Source organism: Falco rusticolus, chromosome 2 (genome assembly GCF_015220075.1).
Source record: "Falco rusticolus isolate bFalRus1 chromosome 2, bFalRus1.pri, whole genome shotgun sequence".
NCBI classification, from domain to species: Eukaryota; Metazoa; Chordata; class Aves; order Falconiformes; family Falconidae; genus Falco; species Falco rusticolus.
Window position 1 is genome coordinate 98,283,116 of NC_051188.1, and position 21,897 is coordinate 98,305,012.

General features: G+C 36.8%; 1 protein-coding gene across 2 annotated transcripts in view; it reads left to right on the forward strand.

Moving 5' to 3' along the window:
* The window catches only part of NLGN4X (neuroligin 4 X-linked), a 192,123-nt gene that overhangs the window by 27,283 nt on the left and 142,943 nt on the right, over nt 1-21,897 (forward strand). For both annotated transcript variants that reach the window (XR_005102801.1, XM_037378386.1), the window contains exon 2: nt 8,899-8,982. The gene's annotated coding sequence lies outside the window, so the exon portion shown is untranslated. The remainder of the gene's footprint in view (nt 1-8,898; nt 8,983-21,897) is intronic.

Genomic DNA, 21,897 nt, shown 5'->3' on the forward strand with positions numbered 1-21,897 from the left:
TGTTCAGAGGGAACCTCATGTGTTTCAGGTTTTGTGCTTTGCCTCTGGTCCTGTTACGGGGTATCACTCAGGAAAGCCTGGCCCTGTGGTCTTTGCATCCTCCCTTCAGTTAGTTATAAACATTAATAAGATCCCCCCAAGCCTTTGTCTGCTCATCCAGCCCAGGTATCATCAGCTTCTCTATAAGGATCTTAGGGAAAGAGTGTTAAAGCCTTAATAAAGTCCAGGTGGACAATATCCGCTGCTGTCCCCTCATCTACCAAGCCAGTTGTTTCATCATAGTTTATCAAGTTGATCAAGCATGACTTGCTGTTGGTGAATCCATGCTGACTGCTCCTGATGACTGCCTTGTCCTCCATGTGCCTGGAAATGAATTCTGGAATTAGTTCCTTCATCACCTTAAGTTTTGAATTAAGAAAAGATGTCTAGAGAAATCTATTTAATCAATACTTGGATGCTTCTAGCCACACTGGTTGTTTTTGAAGACTGCTAAGATGATTCTGTGAAATCTGTGAACAGATTGCTGTTGTACTTTGGATTTGTTGCTCTGTACTCCCCAACCCCCTCACAAGTTATTTTTGTGATAATATTGTGTGTTCTTATTCACCAATCATTTTAAGACAAGTAAGGAGGCTGGAAAAACACATTCCTTGCCATTTAAATTGGGTAGGTTTTAGTCCATAGACCTATGTAGGATGTGATTATGTCTGCCCCTAGTTTGTGGTGATAATCTCTACGCAAGTAAAAGCCACTTAGAATAAATAAATTATTAAATACCTTTTGGAAGGAGAAGGGGCAAGTGATAGGGAAGGAGATAAAATTTCAAGGTAAATGAAAGGGATTTATGCCTAAATGATCTGAGGCTATAGTGCAGTGATAGCCACCTCTGTATATTTATTGCAGTCTGAGACATTTATTTTCACCTGATGATTTAATGCGAAATGCAGAGAGATGGAACCAGTAACTTCATTGCACCTTCTTTATATGATGCATTCCACTGGAATGGAAACCATTCTTATTTTATGTCATTTTTGATTGTTCAGTTTTAAGACAAGTTCTTGTGTTAAAATTTCAGTTAGGTAATCTCAATGTTTAGCAAGGTTTGTAAAGAGAGCTAACATCATTCATTTTACTAACAGATATACTTGGAAAAAATCATGAGGTTCTGGATGCAGAAGACCATCTCCTAAGGGACTGAAACCAAAGCAGCAAATTTTACACTGAACACTTGATAGCAAAAAGTGTTCTTAGCATTACCTCCTTAGGAAATGTAGATACAACCCCTTTACAACATAATTAACATATCAATTCGACAATCTGACAGGCAGCACCTCTGTAGCAGGTACAGGTGCAAAGCAGGCCGCTCAGACATGTAAAAACCATAAAAATAGGCTATAACAAAAAAAAACCCCTGAGAGCTTCTCCAGAGAAGGGGGCTTAGAGGCAGCAGTAAGATTCCTGTCTCTGTGGAGTCTGTAATTTTGAGTACTTATTGTAGTTAAGTAATTTAATGCTTATGTATATCTTGGAGCACTTAGTCTGGGTCGAGAAACAGGAAAAGTTTCAGTAGTAGAGGAATGTCATAAAAAATTTCAGTGGTACCTAGTTGTTTGCATTCTTGACTGTTCCTATGAGTTTATTCTGCTGCAGTGTTTGGCGTGGGATTTTCCTTGTTTACATGTTTGTTTCCTTTTAATCCACATAGTTTCTATGAAGGTGGCTGGGGAAAAACATGTCACAGGCTTAGGAGATGTGGATTGTGGTGGTTCTGTAACTGGGGTGGGGGGTGGGGGGAATGACAGCTGCCGCGAGAAGGTTGTGATCCTCATTTATCTCTCACCAAGGGTCTGGTTAGAGTTGGATTAATTTGCTGCGTGGGCAGTTCACTTGCAATTCTGAACTTGGTAACGTTGTGTCATGGCATCACAGGGGCCAAGAGCATTGGAGGCTCCCCACAGTGGATCAGGGCAGGGCCCGTCGCCCCCCAGCCAGGAGCAGCCGGGGGCACCGGGGCAGCCCCACCCCCGGGCATCGGGCACCTCCCTGGGGCCGGGGCCGGGCCGGGGCCGGGCCGAGGCCGGGGCGTGGGCCCGCGGGTGGGCCCGGCTCGGCAGGGGCCATGGCCGGGCAGGGCCGGGCTGGGGGAGCTGGAGACCGGCCCTGCTGCGGCCTCGCTGGGGCAGGGGCTGATGGCCGGGGGGTGGCAGGGGGCCCTGGGCCCTGGGCAGGGTGGGGGAGCCCCGGGGGGGCTGGGCAGGGGCAGGTAGGGCTTGTGACGCCCTTAGGAACATGATAGGCTAAAAGATTTTCTGTGGATATTTATTTTGGAGATACAATGTAGGTGGGTTGCATTCTATGTTTTCATTTTAATTTCATTCTGGAGACCTGGGAAACACCATGAAGGTGAAAACAAGAAAGAGCTCAGTTTTCAAAAGAAGGAAGTCTCAGAACTTCTGGTGATGTTACCATCAGTTGAGGCCCTCTGCCTTGTATCCCTGGAAACTTCTCAGTTTTGTCGACACTGTAGGGGAATAGCCTGCCTGTGTAAGTCCTGTCCATGGGAAAGATGTTTAGATAGTGTAGAAATGGAAATTTATGCAGCTAGATAGGCAAAGAACTAAATTTAGATAGATTCTGATCTGCTTTCAATCTGATGGCTGGGATTGCAATTTCTCTGTCCTTACACTGCATTTTTGGGGGGAAGGTATGTGAAAAAGAGCTCAGAGGCTTATATTTAACCATGCATTAACTAACGATAGTATCTGACACATCCTTTGTGTAAAGATAAATAGTTTTTCACTTAAGAGCGCGCTTTGATTTCTGCATTTTCACTGAATGATTTTTCAGCCGTTCCAGTCTTTCTTGCTATGAAAATTTTAAGAGAATTTAATCCTGAGTTACGTAGGTTCTTAAAAAAAAATCATATGGGAGAATGGCAGATATATTTGTCAGAGCTTGCTCGTGCACAGAGGAGCATATATGATTTTATCAAGGATAATTGCTTTACTAGTAATAACTTGGAAGTGACACAGATAGTCAACATTACCTCAAGCATAGCGAGAGCCTTGCTGTAATAGCTGCCTAAGTGCCTTTTTGTACATTTCTTGCTGTTAGTTTCAGAAACACAGGAATAATATTAAAAGGCCCAAGGAGACTTAACTATACACTTCAAGTGAGGATTGAACAGATGATCTGAACTTCATGCCACTGGGTGGATTATTCTGTCTTCTATACATCTGATTCCCCATCTACAGTCTCTGAATGCTGTAACTTGACAGGCTAGAGGGTTATTATGTGGAGCTCTTGCTGTTCCAACTGATCTTTAATTTCAGTATGTCTCAGCATGGTCTTGAAGCTCTCTTTGGATTCTATTCCTTTGACTTCGGGTTTGTCCTTAATCTTTTTTTTTTTCTTTTTTTTTTTTTTAATTCAGTTTGGTCTTTTCCTCTCCCATTTTTGCTGTCTTTCTCCTTTAGCTGTATCTTGTCCTCCTTTTCCTCCTCCTCCTTAATCTCAGGCTTGACCTTTCTTTTACCCTTGACTTAAGAATCGGGGGGTTTTTTGACATAGGACTGGCACTCTCTTCCCTTCTCTTTGACCGCAGACTTAGCTTTTCTTATGTCCTTTGGGTTTACTATGTCTTATTCTACATGCTTTTTTGGCATTGTTACTTGCTGGCCTAGAGTTCCCCTAAGGGGATTTATTGTTCCATGTACCATTCAGAATTTCTTAACACTGCAAATCACTCTCTTCTGCATCAGCAGCATATCTCTTTGTGTTGCTGTTTTGGGCTCAGTCTTCCTGAGTTTAATTCTTCCTGACTTCTCATAGCAGTTTGCAAATTCTTCAGAAGATTTATTGTGTTTTGTTTTGAATCAAACTGAGTCTAACATCTGTGTTTCCAGCCTGCTTGTTGTGGTTTGGGTTTGTTTTGTTTTAGGGTTTTGGGTTTTTTTCCCCTCAGCATATTTTTTTTCTTCTGGAGCTTTTCAGGTTTTGGACCTGTAGTATTAATTATTAGGTTTGTCTGGAACCTCATTGCACTGATATTGTGATCCTTTCTTCGTCTAGATTTCCATTTGTTGGTGTTGCAAAAATCATCAAATTTTCTAATGGAACATGTATTATATGCTATTCAAATATTTAGCATCATTCATTCTTCTGATGAGTTTTTAATCTGTTTTATCTGCTGTATCACATGTGATATCTTTGTTTTGATAGGTAGTTTGTGGTGATTCTGATGTAGTCAACATGAGAAATGAACCTGTGTTTTGCCAGTCTTACTACCAAAGATTTGTAACTAAATACTTTTGAAGGCAAGAAGATTTTTCAAGAAATGTTAGTACTTTTTTTGAAAAAATAGGGAGCTCTGCAAATTCACATCACTTGTTCCTAGCTGCCATTGTGCCTTACAAACAGCTTTATTCCCCCTCCTGGTCTGCATCCTGTGGAGATGGCCTCAGCTTCTGTTTCTGTGTTACTGTTCTGCTGCTGCTGCAGTTGTGTTTTATGTTTGGTAGCAGCCCGTTTTCTGTAAAGAGCAGTCTCTGGTTGTCATTTGTGTTAGGCCGTTCTGCCTGCTTTCTCTGTTCATCTCTGGTCCCTGATAGCCTGTAGACCTTGCCACAGATTCATACATTCTGATTCTTTGTTTTTCTTGTACTTTCTCTCTGAAGCCACACACCTGTTCTGTGGGATATTCTAGTTGCTTGTGGCTGAGGAGACAGTCTCTGACTTCAGAGGAGTGTCAGTCTTTTTCCTGCCTTCTCTGAGTATGCTACCACAAGGGGATCCTTATGGAACAGGCAGGATTCACGACCAAAGACACAGATAGGCTTGTAGGTTTAACTATTTAAAGCAGAATGAGATGAGCAGAGAACCATAAGGAAGCTACTATGCCAGAGGAAGAGAGAAGCAACACATTCCACCAGATCTTTCTGATCTGCTTGAAGACAAGGAATACAACTCAGAATATATATATTTAGAGAGTGAGTGTGGATGAGAGGCTTCCTGTCCTCTGCTGGTGTGCTGCTTTTGTTTAAAGTGAAAAATGGGTCCCCAAACTGGGAGGTTTTTCTTGTTGATGTATTTCCTCTCTGTAGGCGAAGAGAAAGTTACTGCACATTTACCAAAGGAGAAGTTACATTTCACTGCCATTGCATTATTTGCTACTTACTTACATTTGTTTTCAGTAAAGAAAATAAGATTCCACCACTCATTTCTTAGATAGCTGTAAGTCAGCATTACCTCGGTATATGTGAAGAGTGGGTTGCTTGTTTGCTTACTTTATCCTACACTCATTGACTCATGGAGATAAATAAGCCTTCTATTGTTTGGGATGTCTATTTTTTTTTTCTTAAATACAAAGCAAGCCTGAGGACAGATTTAGTTATTTAGCTTTCAAATACCTCAATCGGAGAAAAAGTTGATTTCATTTGCATATCTCTGATACTCCTCTAGCTGGTCTGTGACCATTTCTTGCTGTGAGATCTACCTGTAGCTGTCTTTCCTCTTCTGAACAATTTACTCCTCCCAAACTGTCCATGCAAGAAACAGTTGAAATAGCATCATCTGCTTATCTGATATTCTTGCTTCTGGACTATTGATACTGAAAGAACATCACAGAACTTCCCAGATGCGTTTATCCATTCTTTAGTCAGTGATTTTCTAGTTATAGTTCCAAAAATTTGAAAACTTCATTGCTATGGAATGTATCACTATGTATGAAATTCTTGAATATAGCAGTGGGGAGAGCTTATTTTTAATGTCTTCAAAAGAAAGAACTTGATATGAAATTGAATCAGTCAGGAAAAGTATGTAAACACTGTAAAAGGGAGAGATTGAAAGATGTATTTAAACATGTTAAGATTGCATTTAAAAGGGTACATTTTTTCAGAGAGACTTCATGAAACTGCTCAAACTGAAGTTAATTACAATAGTTCAGTCATTGTGAAGAATAAAATTGAGTATTAAAGAACAAATTAATATTTATACCCTGTATCTGGGTATTCCCAAGAGCTGTCAGAGGTTTTGGCGATAGCTGGAGATATAGGGTGATCATGTCCAAAACAAAACAAAATTTTTATGAGACAGAGATTTTATTTCTCAGGTAAAGACGAAGATAACTGTGTAAATATAAGGACAGAGTGTCAGTCTTAGTCGCTTGTTGTTCTATCACATAAAATCAGAGGCTGTTGTGATAATTCTGAGAAATGAACCAGTTAAGTAACTTAAACTGAGTAACAGTACAACTAGGGTCAAGTATAGCACCATCAGATTTAAGTTACCTAAGAGTCTGTGGACTGGTGAGAAAAAACAGACTTCAGGAAAATATGGTTAGAAGGACTGCCAGATTCCCTTAATATTTTTATTAAAAAATTATAATTATGAGGAAATAAGTTGTTACAAATATGGTGATAAAAGACACTTTAAGAAAGAAAAATATATCTAGATGACATCTAAATTTTGTCTTAGAATTTGACTACCAGTCTTTTAACAAGTGTGACAATACTTTCTGATACAAAGGAAGTGCAGTATTTGCTGTTGGTTTTTTGAGAGCAATTGCATATTATAGAGGTAAAGTCTAAGCATGATCTGTAAATGGACAAGAGAGAACAGTGTGGTTTACTAGAATGTATAAAGTCTAAATTATAATCTAGTTGTCTACAATTAAGATCAGTCTGGCAAGGACAATTAGAAGATCTGTAAGACAAACTGAAGATGAAAAGGATGAAAATAGGTACAAAGGTAAACCTGGAACACCTAGTTCACAAATAGCACTTCATTCATTTTTCTGCTTTAAAGCTGAAGGATATTTTGGTGCTATGGAGAGATAGGAAATGCAGTCCCTGTGTTTACCAGTAAAGCTGAGATGAGTTTTGTTCTCTTCCTGTAGCAGGGATTAAGCTATAAAGGGTGCTAGAATAAAAAATATGCAAGTTTAAAATAACTGAGAAGGGAAGCTGTGTTAGGTTTAGTGGATTTTCACTGTCCAGCTATTCCTTAAATCCTTCCTTATTTCTTATATCCTAGGTTTAATCACCTACTGCTGTTGGATAATTGGAATGGCTGTCAAAGTCTACATGAGCAGTGAAATCTCCAGTAAAAGTGTCACTGTTTTGTGGAGAGATTTAAGACATTACCGAATGTTGGAATAAAGATTGCCCTAAACTTCAACATCTGATTCCTCAATGGGTGTGTATGAGAAGTTGCAGTGTTGCCAGGCTTCCCCTGCAGCAAGTGTCCAGATGGACACGTTAACAGTTTAGCTGGAGTGTTTCACACGTTCCTTATTCAAAGGAATTTCACTTCGCATCCCTATTCATGAATTTTTCCTTTTCACGTGTATATTCAGATAGCCATGCACTGATATTTATTTGCAATTTGTAAAGATAACTACCGTCTTTACGCAGAATTGAGGCCTGTGTTTGCAGCTGTTACAATGAATTGCACTTACAGGGAGTGGTTTGGCTGTAGTGAGCAAAACATTCATGAGAGGGAGTTATTCAGTCTGATTAAGATTGCATAATCTGCCACTAGCAAGTGTTAAAGCCTGATTTCATTTACACCATTAATTTTGGTCAAAAGTGAAGTCTAAAATCTGATTATTTTTCTTTAAGTGATATGAGAAAGTTTTCTGAAATAACAGATGGAAACTCAGTGCTGTGATCCTTAGGATCTTTATTGCAAAAAACTAATTTATTTCTTAAAATAAAATACATTGTTTGTGGTGATAGTCCATACTTATCAGTTATCTGGAAGTCATGTCTGTTCCTGCTGATGAATAACATGCAGGTGGACCCCGAAAGCAATAGAAGTTTGTGGAATATATTTGTTAGCATATTGCAGAAGTGTTTCTACAGTGTTAATAGACACTGCATTGTGGCCAAATGCCTTGTGTGATTTTTCAGAAATTGTAAGTTTGCTTGACGTATTAGCAAGGTAATAGGAATTTTTGATAGCCTCACCCTTGCTCATCTAATTTGTTTTCTAACATCTAATTTGTTTTCTAACAGTATTTTTCACACAAAGTGCTTCTCCATGTTGATCAACTTAATGAAAACAAGAATAAATGATCTTAAGTGCCTTGGTACTTTAAGAGATACAAAAAAAAAAATAATAATACAAGCAATGCATGAATTTTCCCTGCAAAATGTGGGCAGCTATAAATGCCATAAAATCAACTCTGCTGACCTTTTAGGGAAGAGAAATACTTCAGCTAATGCAGTCTTGGCGCCTATGCAAATTGCCTAAAAGAACTTTATTAACAATATTAAGTACTGAGTTTTAAATTGCAGTCTCAAGAAAGTCCTGACAGAAGATACGGTTGGTAAATATTGGTATTTATCTAAAAAGGATAGACTATTGGTAAATAGTTTGTCCATTGAAATGTCATTTGAAGTATAAGCTATAGTTTTGAATTACCCATAGGAAAGAATAAATAATAGTTAGATGGCTTTAAAAAATATTTTAATATTCTATTTGGATATATTTGAATATTTGAATTGTTATATTTTAGATTTGAATATGTATACTATATGTTTACAGCAATATTTTAAATCCAAGGGGTTTGTGGTAATTTTTATTTTCTTCTTTGAAGAACTTGCATTAGATTTTTTCCGCAGAATGTAAACTTTTGTGGTATATAGGTATAAAGACAATTCTGTTTTTGTAGCAGGGATCAGTCGGCAAAGAAAAGATATTGCTAATAATTTTCATATACTATGATCAATGTATTTATTCTCCGGGTACCAGTATTATGATTTTTCATATTTTTTATCTTGGATGACAGCATTACAGGTGATTTAATAAGTAGCGTTTTTTTCACCATTTGTGACTCATAATCATGCATTTTTTTTCTTCATTTACTGAAGAGCACTATATATTTCTTCCTAACAGGAAAAACTTCTGCTGCAACTAAAATGACATCATGCAGCCTCCTATGGGGGAATTCTGAAGCCTTCTCAAAAATACAACATAGTGGTAAGTACTGAAAGTATGCTCAGAACAATTCTGTTTTCTGTAAAATATATATATAATAGAAATGAGAGCAAGCCTCTGTGGCTGGTGTTCTTAAATGGATTTGAAATATATCTTTGCAATATATATATCCAGTTAAAATGCTTGTTTGCTACATGTTCATACAATGAGACATGGAATATAATCCATTCTAAACATTAGTGCTGTTTATGTGCTTTTTCATGATAAGCATGATTTTTATTTTTTTCCAGTTCTGTAAATACTAACAGATACCAATCAGTCTGTGGTTAAAAGACACAGGATTAAACCAGGCTGTTGTGGCACTGCTACTTAGTAAGGTTTGGGGTTTGCAGGCCACACTGTACCAGATAAAGCTGACAGTCTTCAGTTTACAAAACAAGCAAAGTAACAAGTCTGGATTCCAAAGTTCTTATGAGGCCATATAAATAAAGGGGCTTGGGTGCTGTTTCAACTGTTAACATAAATGTCTGTCTTTTCCTCTCATCTTATTAGCAAAATATGAGATAACATACTTTATGATACAATGTACACACAGATACATACATACATAGATATATGTATTTGTATATATACACATATATAAACATTCTTATGATATCAATATGAGATATGTGACAAGAGTTTAGTTTAGAAATACATACGTAGAATATATCCTATTTATAAAACACTTTTGATTAATGTAATTAGCATTCTTTCATACTGTGCCTGACACAGTGATTAATGAGAAGGGTAAGACATGTACAAATGACCAGAAGAGTTTCTCTCATGCGTAGTTCTTCCTTCTCACTTTATATGATCTATGAACTTGGAAGCAGATGTGACTTTTTCTGTAATCATTGTGCTAGCTGCAGTGCAATGATATTTCAATTCAGTGTTATCACTGCATCCTAAATTCAGGGAAAATGAATAGTAATATATCTGATGTGATAGTAAAGTTGTGAATAAGCAGTAATTCAAAGTATGACAGGTTAGTTATGAGATCCAAGGGTGCCATTATGTGAAGTGTAAAAATCAGACAAAGAAAATAACAGCTTTGAAAACTCCTGTGATTTTTGCATCACTGAACCATGTTTATTCCAATTCATAGCAATTTAAATGTAATTGAATAAAAAACACTTTATGAACAGGAACCTGTTTAATAGTTTAGCATCCATGCTGATCATGATCATAGCTGAACTATTACTGGTTACTATAGTGAAGTGTACACATATGCATGAATGCCATACGCGGGATTCAATTAGTTTCCTCACAGAACTCATGACATTTTTTTCAGGAAAAAGGTAAGTAATTGATATAAAGAATACAAGGCTAATATAAAGAATAAAAAAGCTGAAGTCAATGTTGAAATAATCACTTAATTTCTTTGGAACTAATGATTTGTGGTAGATTTACATTGTCTTGCACCAGAATTAGCCACAGCCAGGTTCCAGGAAGGAAAAGTCTTATCTCAAGATCTGTCACAGTACACTGAGATAAACCACAGAACCTAGGGAAAGGAGTCTGAAGGGGAAGCTGAGGGACGGCGTGATTTTAGTTTTCACTGTTTTCTCAGCATTTTCTTTGTTCTTCATAATGCACAAGAGGGAAAGTCAAGGGAGAAGGGGAAGAAAGGGAAGCAAACAACATTAAACCAGAAAAGTGAGATAGAACCTATTGATGTCTGGCTTTTAACTCCCACTGCAAGTTAGTGGACATCAGAAGCCAGCTGTGCCTTTTGAAAATGTCCTTGTTCATGTGAAGTGATAATTGAACTATACATAAAAAACCCCAGGAGAGTAGAAAATGAAGTTGTAAAATGGCATCAGATTTAATTCAGCTTTTCTGCTTGCAAATTTCCTGAAGTATATGTAGCCACAAACATACATGTTCAACTACCAGCCCCAAGGCATGCAGAAAATGCACAACAGAAGTATGGCAATATAAGTTAAAGAATTGGGGGTTTTTGTCTGGAAAAAAATATGTTCTTATGAGAAGTTTTTCAAGACACAAACTGAAATGGATCTGAAGGTTTTCAGGAAAATGTACAACCCAAGCCAAACTAGGTTTGGAGATGTGTTTACAACAGACAATAGGGTTCCATTTGGATGAACAGAAGAACTCTGAGAGTGCTGTGTAGAATTATCGGTGTAGGTTCAAAAAACCAACAAGATATAGTAGCTTGGGTAGATTGTAACTGTGACTTTTGCTATATTGTACTCATATTTAAAAGAAATACAGAAAGAAATCCCCACACCTTGATCACATTTACTTTTCTCTTGCTATTGTTCTCATCCATAACTCCAGCTAAAATTCTTTGACAAAAACCACTGCTCTTTCTTTAGAAGGGAAAATTACAATTTATGTTTAGAATATGCAAGAAGTGCTTGCTGGCAATGCACAATATAGTAATAAAAATAAAAGCAAATAAATGGCCCATGCTTTGTCCTCAGATTTTGATCTTACATCACAGGTGTAAGCTCATTTAAATGGTGGGATTTTGATCTAAAATCCTGACCTGACAGCTGAGTGCACAGATGGAGCCCTGTGGTAGTCCATGGGGTGCTGAGTAGTTTCTTTGATGTAGCCACATACTGTCAGATTCTTGATCATGTTCTCAGACTCTGATCAAGCCTCTGCCTTGTATCATTTACGATAACAAATATGAAGGAATAATACAGCCTTCATATTAGAAGGCAGGAATAAACTGTTCCAGCTCTAGTCTTGGGAGTTTTAAGAAATGGATCATCTCTTAATTCTCTGAGGAAAATCAGGGTACAAGGTAATTCTCATTCTTAGAGCTGTCAGCTCTCCTCAGCCTACTTTTCAGCTCTTGGGATTCAGTGTTGTTGATCAGAATCTTTGCTTTGCCTCCTCTTGTCAGGGTTTATGGCTATAAATGGAAGAGCGCTTAGCTGAGCAGTCCATCCTCTGGTTAAGCAGTGCCTTCAACTCTTATTTCTAGTTTTCTTTTGAGGTTCTTACTGTATTATACATTCTTAGATGGAAGCAAAATACTTCCCACATGTATTCTCTGTTGGTGAAGTATTAGCATAATTTTATCATGAAAATCCATCAACTAAATAAGCTCCTAAGACCCTTACTATGATATAGAGGCTGTGCTGATGTTTTCTATAATGTACTCTCTTCCCACCATTTCTCTTAAATTTGAAACAGAAAGAAGGAAAGAACTCGATTTAAAATTCTTTTTTATAAAGATAGGTGTGTTTTCCATACTGGAACATAATTGATAAGCAAGAGCAACCAATGAACTTATCGCTGAACATCCCAGACTTGATGCTCTGGTCATGTTAATTAATTGAGGCTGTTACTCAACATTTCAGTATGTTTCCAAATTGGGAACTGCATCTTCTTCAAGAAATGCAGGTGGTGTCACCTACTGTCTGGGAGTTTAACCAGGATTTAACAAGTCTGTCTAGATGTCGTTGCAGGATGTTCCACATCTCTCCATGCATCTATAAATCTGTGTCTAGGGAGAGTGTTCTGAAATCCTAGATTTGATATAGTTAACTGTGACTCAGCTGATCTAGAAAAAATAAAATAAGTTGCATCAGTTTCTTTGCTCTGAGATGTTACTGGTAAATCTAACCTTAGCAGATTCACTACATCACTGATGTCGTGTGTTTGCCACCTTCTATGAATACTGGAGTGAAAATGTTCAGATTCATTAATGAATATGAAAGGTGCCTTACCTCTGAATTTGATGTATCCGTTCATTTTTAATTGCAATATTTAGTTATGTGTTTCTGTATGACTGACCTTAACTACTTAAATGTAGGTGAACTCTAATGATCTCTAGCAATATGTGGAATTCTGAAGAACCCAAGTGAGAAATGCAAATATGAAGCATTTGCAAATATTATTCAAATATGAAAAAATAAACACCAAAACTTCCCAGGGCATTAAACTTACTTCCAGGTGGCAATGTGATTGAATAATTTTAACACCTTTCCCTAAAATCTTCAGCTTTAATAAAAGTTTTCAGGAAATAGTTGAATGGGTTTGTAGTGATTTGTTGTTGTTGTTGTTGTTAAAGTACAATTTCACTGATGACATCAGTTGGAAAATGTAAATATGTGTTGTGATTACCCTAAATCTTTAAGAAGCATAAACTATTCTTATCTAAGTAACAATTCCATAAATACAATTGATTTTGCAGAAAATTTATTTGAACACTACATTATGTAAAGCATTGTACAACAATAACAAAGAACTGTTAAAATTATGTAATTTCAACATTATGCAGACTGGATGGCCAACAGGAGTTCACTGAATTATTACATTGTAAGCAAGTGAAAGCAAAATGGGAAATAATCACGCTGTTTTGCATAGGCAGCTCATTTGATTGATTAAAGGTGCTTTTTAAAGTTGTCATGTTCAATTCAAAGAACTGGCGTGCAAATTTTACTACTGTCTGCAGTGCTTTAACTTGAAAATGTTTTATTACTGTGACTCATAATTTAAATCTATTGTACTGAACAAGTAGCAGTGTTATATCTGTTTTTACAGGGACCTCTTAACTCTTAAAAAAAGAGTTCAAAACGCCTCATTGTTGTTTTCTAAGAACAACAGTGAAGCTTTTGAACATACCAGTGTAAATGAATTACATGTAAGCAGTTGTCTTCATCTTATGAAGGTTCAAAACGTGCTGCATCTTCCTGAGTAACCACAAGACTGCAATGTTATGTTTGTTTTGTTTGGAGAACTCAGTAATATGGCAAGGGAAGACCATCTATATCTTTTACTAAATTGCTTCCCATTAGCCATTCAGCAGCTACCTTCCTCAGTATTTAAATAAAAGAAATCGCTCTGTTTAACAGCAAAATCTTTTATCTTCCTGGAGTCCCCGTGACTTAATCTGAGCTCTGCACACTGCAGTTTAAGTTGCTTTTAGAAACAACTTGACAGAAGATCATCTCTGGGATCATCAACTCCAATTTCTAGAACAGGAGTCAACCATATCATGTAACCCTTTTTATACAGGTTGTAAGGTAGGTTACGAAACCGAGGGCTCCATTGGTTATTGGTGGAAACCAGTAATAAGTGCTGCCCCTCAAGGGTCTACACTGCAACAATATTATTAAATGCCATATCAATGGCATAGAGGTAATGAATACACCCCCACCAAGTCTGTGGATGACACCAACATGAGTGGTGCAATTGATACACTTGAGTGAAGGAATGTCATCCAGGGGACCTTGACAGGCTTGAGAAGCGGGTCCTTGAGAATCTCACTAAGTTCAACAAGGCCAAGTGTAAGGTCCTGCACCTGGGTCATGGCAATCCCCAATACCAGTGCAGGCTGGGTGATGAGTGGATTGAGAACAGCCTTGCATAGAACAAACTTGGGGATATTGGTTGATGAAAATTTGGACATGAGACAGCAATGTGCACTTGCAGCCCAGAAAGCCCCTATCCAAGGCCATATAAAAGGAAGTGTGGCCAGCAGGTCAAGGGAGGTAAGTTCTTTCATTCACCTCTTCTGAGACCCCATCTGTGTCCAGCTCTGGGGTCCCTAGCACAAGAAAGGCGTGAACCTGATCAAGTGGGTCCAGAGGAGGGCCACAAAAATGATCAGAGGATTGGAACACCTCCCCTGTGAAGAAAGGCTGATAGAGTTGGGGTTGTTTAGCCTGGAGAAGAGAAGGCTCCAGGAAGACTTTATTGCAGCCTTTCAGTATATAAAGGAAGTTTATAAGAAATGTGGAGAGAGACTTTTTACCAGGGCCTGTACTGACACAGCAAGGGGCAATGGTTTTAAATTGAAAGAAGTTAGATTTAGAGTGGGTGTAAAATAACTTTTAAAATATATTTTTTACAGTGAGAGCGATGAGGCCTGGAACAGGTTGCCCGGGGAGGTTGTAGATGCCCCATCCTTGGAAGTATTCAAGGCCAGACTGAATGGGGCATTGAGTAACCTGGTTTAGTGGAAGGCGTCCCTGCGTATGGCAAGGCAGTTGGACTAGATGATCTTTAAGGTCCCTTCCAACTCAAACCATTTGATGATTCTAAGATTTGTCTAATATCATACAGTGATTATCTATGCATGCTTATAAAACATGCAAAACATTAAAGTAAATGGCCTAGTATGAACATAACTGATTAGTTTTAACACAAATATAGCACTATAAATAGCACTATAGGCAGCTCAATATCAGAAGTGGAATTTTGGGATAAAATGGGTGAAAAATCATTAATGATAGAATCAAAAAGTTTGGGGTTTTTTTTTCTGAACTTTTAAGAAATTATGTAAAGCTGAAACTTTTGAGTAACACTTTAATTGTGGCTACTTTCAACTAATTTCATGGATGAGTATGCTAGCTATAGCGCAAGGTTGTCTACTAATATCAGAAGAATTAAGGTTTTTGGTTCTTTGAAAGAGATTTGGGTTCTTAAAAACAGAATTCTAGTACAATTTTAGGAGTAAAACTTCTAGCACCACTCCAGAAAGCCTGGATATCCCCCAAGTCCTAGGTCATATCTGCTAGCTCTTTGTAGTGTTGAACACTCAAACTTATGTACCTATATTTCCATGTTCTGTATAGTTTTCTAGATTGTAATAACTGTCTAGATCAGGGGTCCTCAAACTTTTTAAACAGGGGGCCAGCGCATGAATTAAGTGGCAGGCCATTATCTGCGGCTGCTTGGTTTCCCCCCCAACCCCTGAGGGGGGGGGGGGGGCGCAGCGGGGGCCGGGGGGCGGGGTGTTCTGTAAATACTGGGGGCCTGATTGAGGACCCTGGGGGGCCGTATCCAGCCCACGGGCCGTCGTTTGAGGACCCCTGGTCTAGATCCCTATTGATTTGCTAGACACCAAGCTCACAGGTAGACTACTTCATTTAGCAAAAAATAGGTGTCCACTATCTACAACTGAAAGTGGCCCCTTTTGATCTGAGAACAAACATATGTGAGATGCTGGGTGTCTGGTCAGTGCAGAAGTGTATTTTTTGTGTGTCTAGAGAAAACTGTGGTTTCAGTGAGCTTTTCAGGTGCTTAGAATATTTACTGGGATTTTGAGTGTTACATCTAAAAGTATACCTGGAAATTACTGTGGCTCTGGACCTCAGAGAGCATTATCATGCAAAAGAGAGGGTCTCTGGGAGTTTATGCACTTCTGAGGTTAACTAATAAGTTACATGGAGACTATTTGGATACTGTTCTGAATATAAATCTTGTGTTTGATACCCAGGATTATTTATTATTATTAATTTACCTCAATCCTCTGGAAGTGTATCTCATGGGAAACAGAGGACTGAAGAGCTCTTCAGAGGTTTTCTTCTGGGCAGTGAATGCTGACAAAATGAGACAGAGTTGTTCTGTACTGCTAGGAATTAATTTGGGAATGGCAGTGCTGCTAAGAAGGGTGGAGGAGAGCAAAATGGTCTGGGGTTTGGTTTTGAGAAGCTGACTGGGTATTCATTTAATTGTGTCTTTAAAAATCCTAGTATTGCATAGGTTGGGGAAACCGTAGCATGGCGTCCAAAGAAGGGCAGTGACACTGGTAAAGAAAGGGTCTAAAAAACAAGTGTTGTGAGGAGCTGCTGAAGGAACCCGGATTATCTAGTCTGGAGAAAAGGAGGCTGAGGGAAGGGACCTTATCACTCTCTACAACTACCTGAAAGGAGGGTGTAGTGAGCTGGGTGTTAGGTATGCAGCTGGACTCAATCTTTAAGGTCTTTTACAACCAAAATGATTCTATGATTCTGTAGTTCTTTAATGATGAAAAATACTGAATTATTTCTATTCTGTGCCAAATGCAAGTAATCCACCACAATTATGCTAATCACTGCCCTGAAAACAAATTGATACAGCTGTTGTGTGACTAGGGAAGATGATGGCATATTTCTTTCTTTTTCAAAGAAAAAAATAAAATGCTTTTGCCAGCAGGAAGCCACACTGCTTGTAAAAATGTCTTAGAACTGAAAATCACTATTTGATTCTGAAGGTAAATTTATTTGTTTGTATATGTAAATACAAAATAATTTAGTTTTAATTGCATGCCAATTTAGACCCAGATATCTGGTATTGTACATTTTAGAGCAGTATTTTGTTTTTATTTTCTACTGACTATGCAAAAAATACATATATACAGCATTTTTTATTGAACTTTAAATATGGAAGCTGAATGTCTCTAAAATACTCTTACTACAAGATTATTTTTTAAAAAACACAAAAATTTCCTTTTATATGTACTTCTTTGCATTCCATAGTTGTTTCCCAAGGAAAAAGCCCAAGAAAGGGAACAGAATACAAATATCATAATATTGTTATCCACTACCTGAAAAAAGTTCAGAATTATTTGTGTGTAGGTGAAACCACTCAGGTCAAGTAAAATGCAGATTGTCTGTTTTCAGGCATTGTAGTCTACTTCTGAAGAGGTATGAACTAATAGTATTGTCTTTTTCACCTGGTTGCAGCTGTATTGGTAGCAAAGATTTGCCCATCTGCACTCACAGCATGAACATGGATTTAAAGCTTACACAACTATTCACAGAAAGTTAGGAAAACCAGCTGAAATTTTTATGTTTTAATGTGATGTTAACAAATAAGTGACAAAATTTTGTGCTGTTATAATATTAAAAATCTGCAAGTTTTGTTAGTGTAAGAAATAATAATCTGCAATCAAATGTCTATTAAAATTTGTTTTGGCTCTCCATGGTGGAAACAAAGCTCTTTTATGTGGAACTAAATCATGCATTTAATTCTAATGTAGTTTGCAATCACTGGAGTTAATCATATTGAAAAATTTTTGTTGCTTCTATCATTTGAGACTTTGTGCTTTGCTTTAAATGTACATAGGTGATATTTCCTATGCTATGTTATACCCCTGTGATTGTAACTACTGTTAAGGGTAGACATATGTCATGGATTTGATTCATAAAGATGAGATGCAAATCTCTGAAAATTGCCTATGAATAACAAGGAATCTGTTATGCTTAGTTGCAGGCTACTCTTACTTAAATAGCATTACCAAAATAGAATGTTAGACAAAGTCATGTATTTGGACTGCCTGTAGACAGCCTTTAAGACTAATATCTTCTGCGTGTATTGTGCAAGAGTACTTGCAGAAAGCCTAACTTTGTCTTAATTATGAAATATTACTAAAGTGTGCCAATAGTCTGAATTATCTTCTTTCACTGTAGATATTTTTAATTTAGTTTTATTTTTCTATAAAAAATATACAAAGCTTTGTGTAAAGCTCTAAAAGATAACTCTTCTTCCATTTGCCATGCAACCTTCCAAAAAAGATACATTTACACATAGAATGACCTGAAATGTAAATCCCAAAAAAAGTATGGAAAGAACTTCCAGATACAACATATTAGTAAGCAAATGAACCGTACCTACTTTGTAATGAGTGATATAAAAGAAAATAACTATCACTATAGCTAATTTTCAATTAAAGTTACCATTTAATTTTCACTGTGTAGAAAAACACTTGCACCATATTTATATATTACTAATTCAAGGAATAAAAGAGGGGTGTTTTTTTAAGCAAAAGTTATTTCCATGTCCAGGTTTGCTTTTCTGAAGCTGATCTGAATTCTATCCAAACTCATGTAATAGCATTCCTGTCTTTTTACAAGGTGAGTGCATGCACATTGCCAAGATTCTTTGGGGAAATTAAGTTATCTGTACATATGATATTCATGTTATTCTGACCAAGGTACTTTGGTTCTATTGATTTTAGAGAATTAACAATGACAAAAAACCCCCAAACCTCAAATTGGAGACATTTGACAGAATTATGAAGACCTATTATGATAATTATTAGAATTGGGAAACCTATAAATGTAACAAAAATTCTGAAGAAATTTTTCTATTCTGCAATGCAGGCCAATTAAAATGACATTACAGCATAAACTGATCACACACTAACTTAAATTTAGCTATAATTCACGTTTCAAATTATTTATTTCAAATGCTCTTTTTCTATGTCATTTTGCTTTGAAAATGCAAGCTATCTTTGGGGAATTAAAATTCATTTTTCATTTGAATGATAGTTGATTGGCTTGTTTCAATGACATTTTAAGTGTCTGATACTGAATTCTTGTAAGAATATAAGTATTCAATAAATTGATTGGAAGGCTATTGTTAGCAAAAATATTCATGTGGATAATGTTTCTAGTGATTATGGTATAACTATCATGAGTGAAAAATAGTGTTTATTGCATATGCCCCAATCTTTTCAATATATTTTCTTTTAAAGAAAATAGTACTTTATCTGGGTAACTGTTACATATTGATTTTTTTTTTTTTTTTTTTTTAATCTGAACATCAGAAGCTACTTTTTTACTGTGCAGGTGACAGAATATTGGCACAGGTTGCACAGAGATGTTGCAGAATCTCCATCCTTGGAGATACTTAAAAGCTGTATAGACATGGCTCCAGGTAGCAATCTTTAGGTGTCCCTGCTTGAGCAGAGGGGTTAGACCAGTTCACCTCAAAGGTCCCTTCCAATTTCAACCAGTCTATGATCCTGTGATCTTTACATAAGAGCATTCAAATTTTCTTCCCATGGATTTAAAACAACAATACGTCCCTTTCACTCGCATTACCTGGAAGTATCAAAAAAGAGCGAAAAAACACACAAAATTATGTTACAAGTTTGCATAATGACAATCAGTCACTTGAAAAGCTAGGTGATGGACAAAAGACTGAGAGCCTCTATTGTTATTACAGGTCTGTTTAAAGGAGGGTAGTTGCAAGAAATTAACATTATTTGGCCAAATGAATGGAAGTAAATATTTTAAAAGCTACTGAAATAAGGTTTATTTCAGATTTTTTATTAAGTATTAGTGAAATACAACTGATTGAGTGCAGTGGTGTGAATGGCAGAACCAGAATCTGTTTTCCATACGCTTAGAAGCTGTCATAACTAAAACCAAAAGTATAAACAGTGAGGTAATAAGCTACACAAGGGTACAAGAAATTCAGATCTGCTATTTTCAGCATAAACTGTAAATTAGTTTGAAAGCAGAATTCATTAAAGAACATGTATCTGAAAGACCAACCTTTGATGACAGTGTAGAAACGAAGTAATCTAAGTTCATTAATTTACAAAGCAAGAGTTTTCAATAGATGAACTTGACAAAGAAAATGAATGTATTAGAATTTCCTCTATGGAAATTGGAGCTGGGACAGAGCAATCACAGCAACAATAACTAAAAAATCACTGTCTTGGCAGCTTCATTGACTTTTAGAGTGTGGAATTTTCAGTGCTTTTAAATATTAGCATAGTATTAGTGCAACAGGATTCTGAGCTTGTTATCTTTGAAATATTACCACAGTAAGTTTTTGAGTTAATTTAAAAAATGGAGTTAAAGAGTTATCAAAACTTTTGGGCTTATGACTCTGATGTTCAGGACTGCAACATCAGACTTTTTTTTCCCAAATGTTCTATAATTAAAAAAAAGATAGCGGTCATTTGATGCAAAGTTGGGGGTCTTTTGTGTTTGGTTTTTTTTTATTATTATCTCCTGGATAATTTCATTTAAATCCTCATCTGAACAATTTTTACCTATGGCTGTTTATGGTTTAGTGTTGGAAATGTACAGGCAGGGGATCAGAAAAATCAGAAAAAAGTGAAATAACTCTGAGTTTCTGGTAGTCCAAACCTTTTTGTTCAAAATATAAAGCATGTACTCAATATTGCCAGAATATGACAACAGTACTTACAGGTTTTAGTATTAGCAGTTTAGATCTGGTGTCCAGAAACACAATTATCTCAGTGCAAGAGTTTAGGAAATACAATTGATACAAATATGCCAAAATTGTTGTAAGATTTCAATACGACATGAAATCAGAGCCAGAGAAATAACGAATCAGGACTCCTGGATGGTTGTCTCCTGTGCCTATGGGAAACAATATTAAATTCCAAAAAGAAAGTGGTTAACAACTTGCCAAGGTGATAGTTATATCATCCTGGGGGGCAGACTTTGAGAAGAATAGCAGCTGTCTAAACAAAAGCAAAAAGGATGTGATATTCTTGTTCTAGGTATCAGTAAAAATACTGCTGATAAGACACAGGTGCACTTTCACATCACTTTAAAAATAAATAGTTATACGCAGCAGCAAGCAAGACTTTTAAATTATGTATCTTTCTCTGTCATGCCAAAGAAGGCATTATGGAAGGAATTATTTTGAGGAATAAAAGTGTAAGTCAGATCAGACAGGAATTACTGACATATCTCCAATATGAGGTAGAATAATCTTTTCCTCTGTCAAAGGGATTTAATTGTCTGCCCTGACCTCCATCTGTTCTATTAATTGACCGCATTAGTTTGTGGCAGATATTTTTGGTTAGTATGATGTTTTATTAGTGAGATTTCTTAAGATGATATAATAGAAGCACACAGGAAGCCATAATTCCTGCCATGTGGCATGGTGCATTTTTTTATTCAGCTTTCACCTAAATCAGTTGACTGAGGGAGGGAAAAAAAATAGATCAGTTCTTCCTAGTTAACTTGGCAACTGCAAATTGTCTTCTATTTTTTCTGCAATATCATCCCATATAGACATGAGAAAAGAAAAAAAAGGGAGGGGGAAAAAAACCCCCAAGAAATCCTTTTAAAAAAAATGAAATAGATTCCCTTTACAAAATAAAAGTCAATTTGACATTGAATTGTTGGGCATAGTTCTTTATATACCTTACATATATGTATAAACAGGTGAAGGGAAGCTAGAAACAAATGAGCAGGGAGAAGAAAAGATCTATAGGAGAGAATTATGATTTGGAAAAAAGAACAAGTGGCGTACACTCTGTGAGAAAGATTTGAGAATTAGACAGGGAACTGAGAAGGCCACATGCAAAAGAGTGAAAGGATGGAAGATACTTTTATGAGAACACATTTTCAAGCATGGGAGAACAAGAATAAGACAGGTCTTGGAAAGGTACTG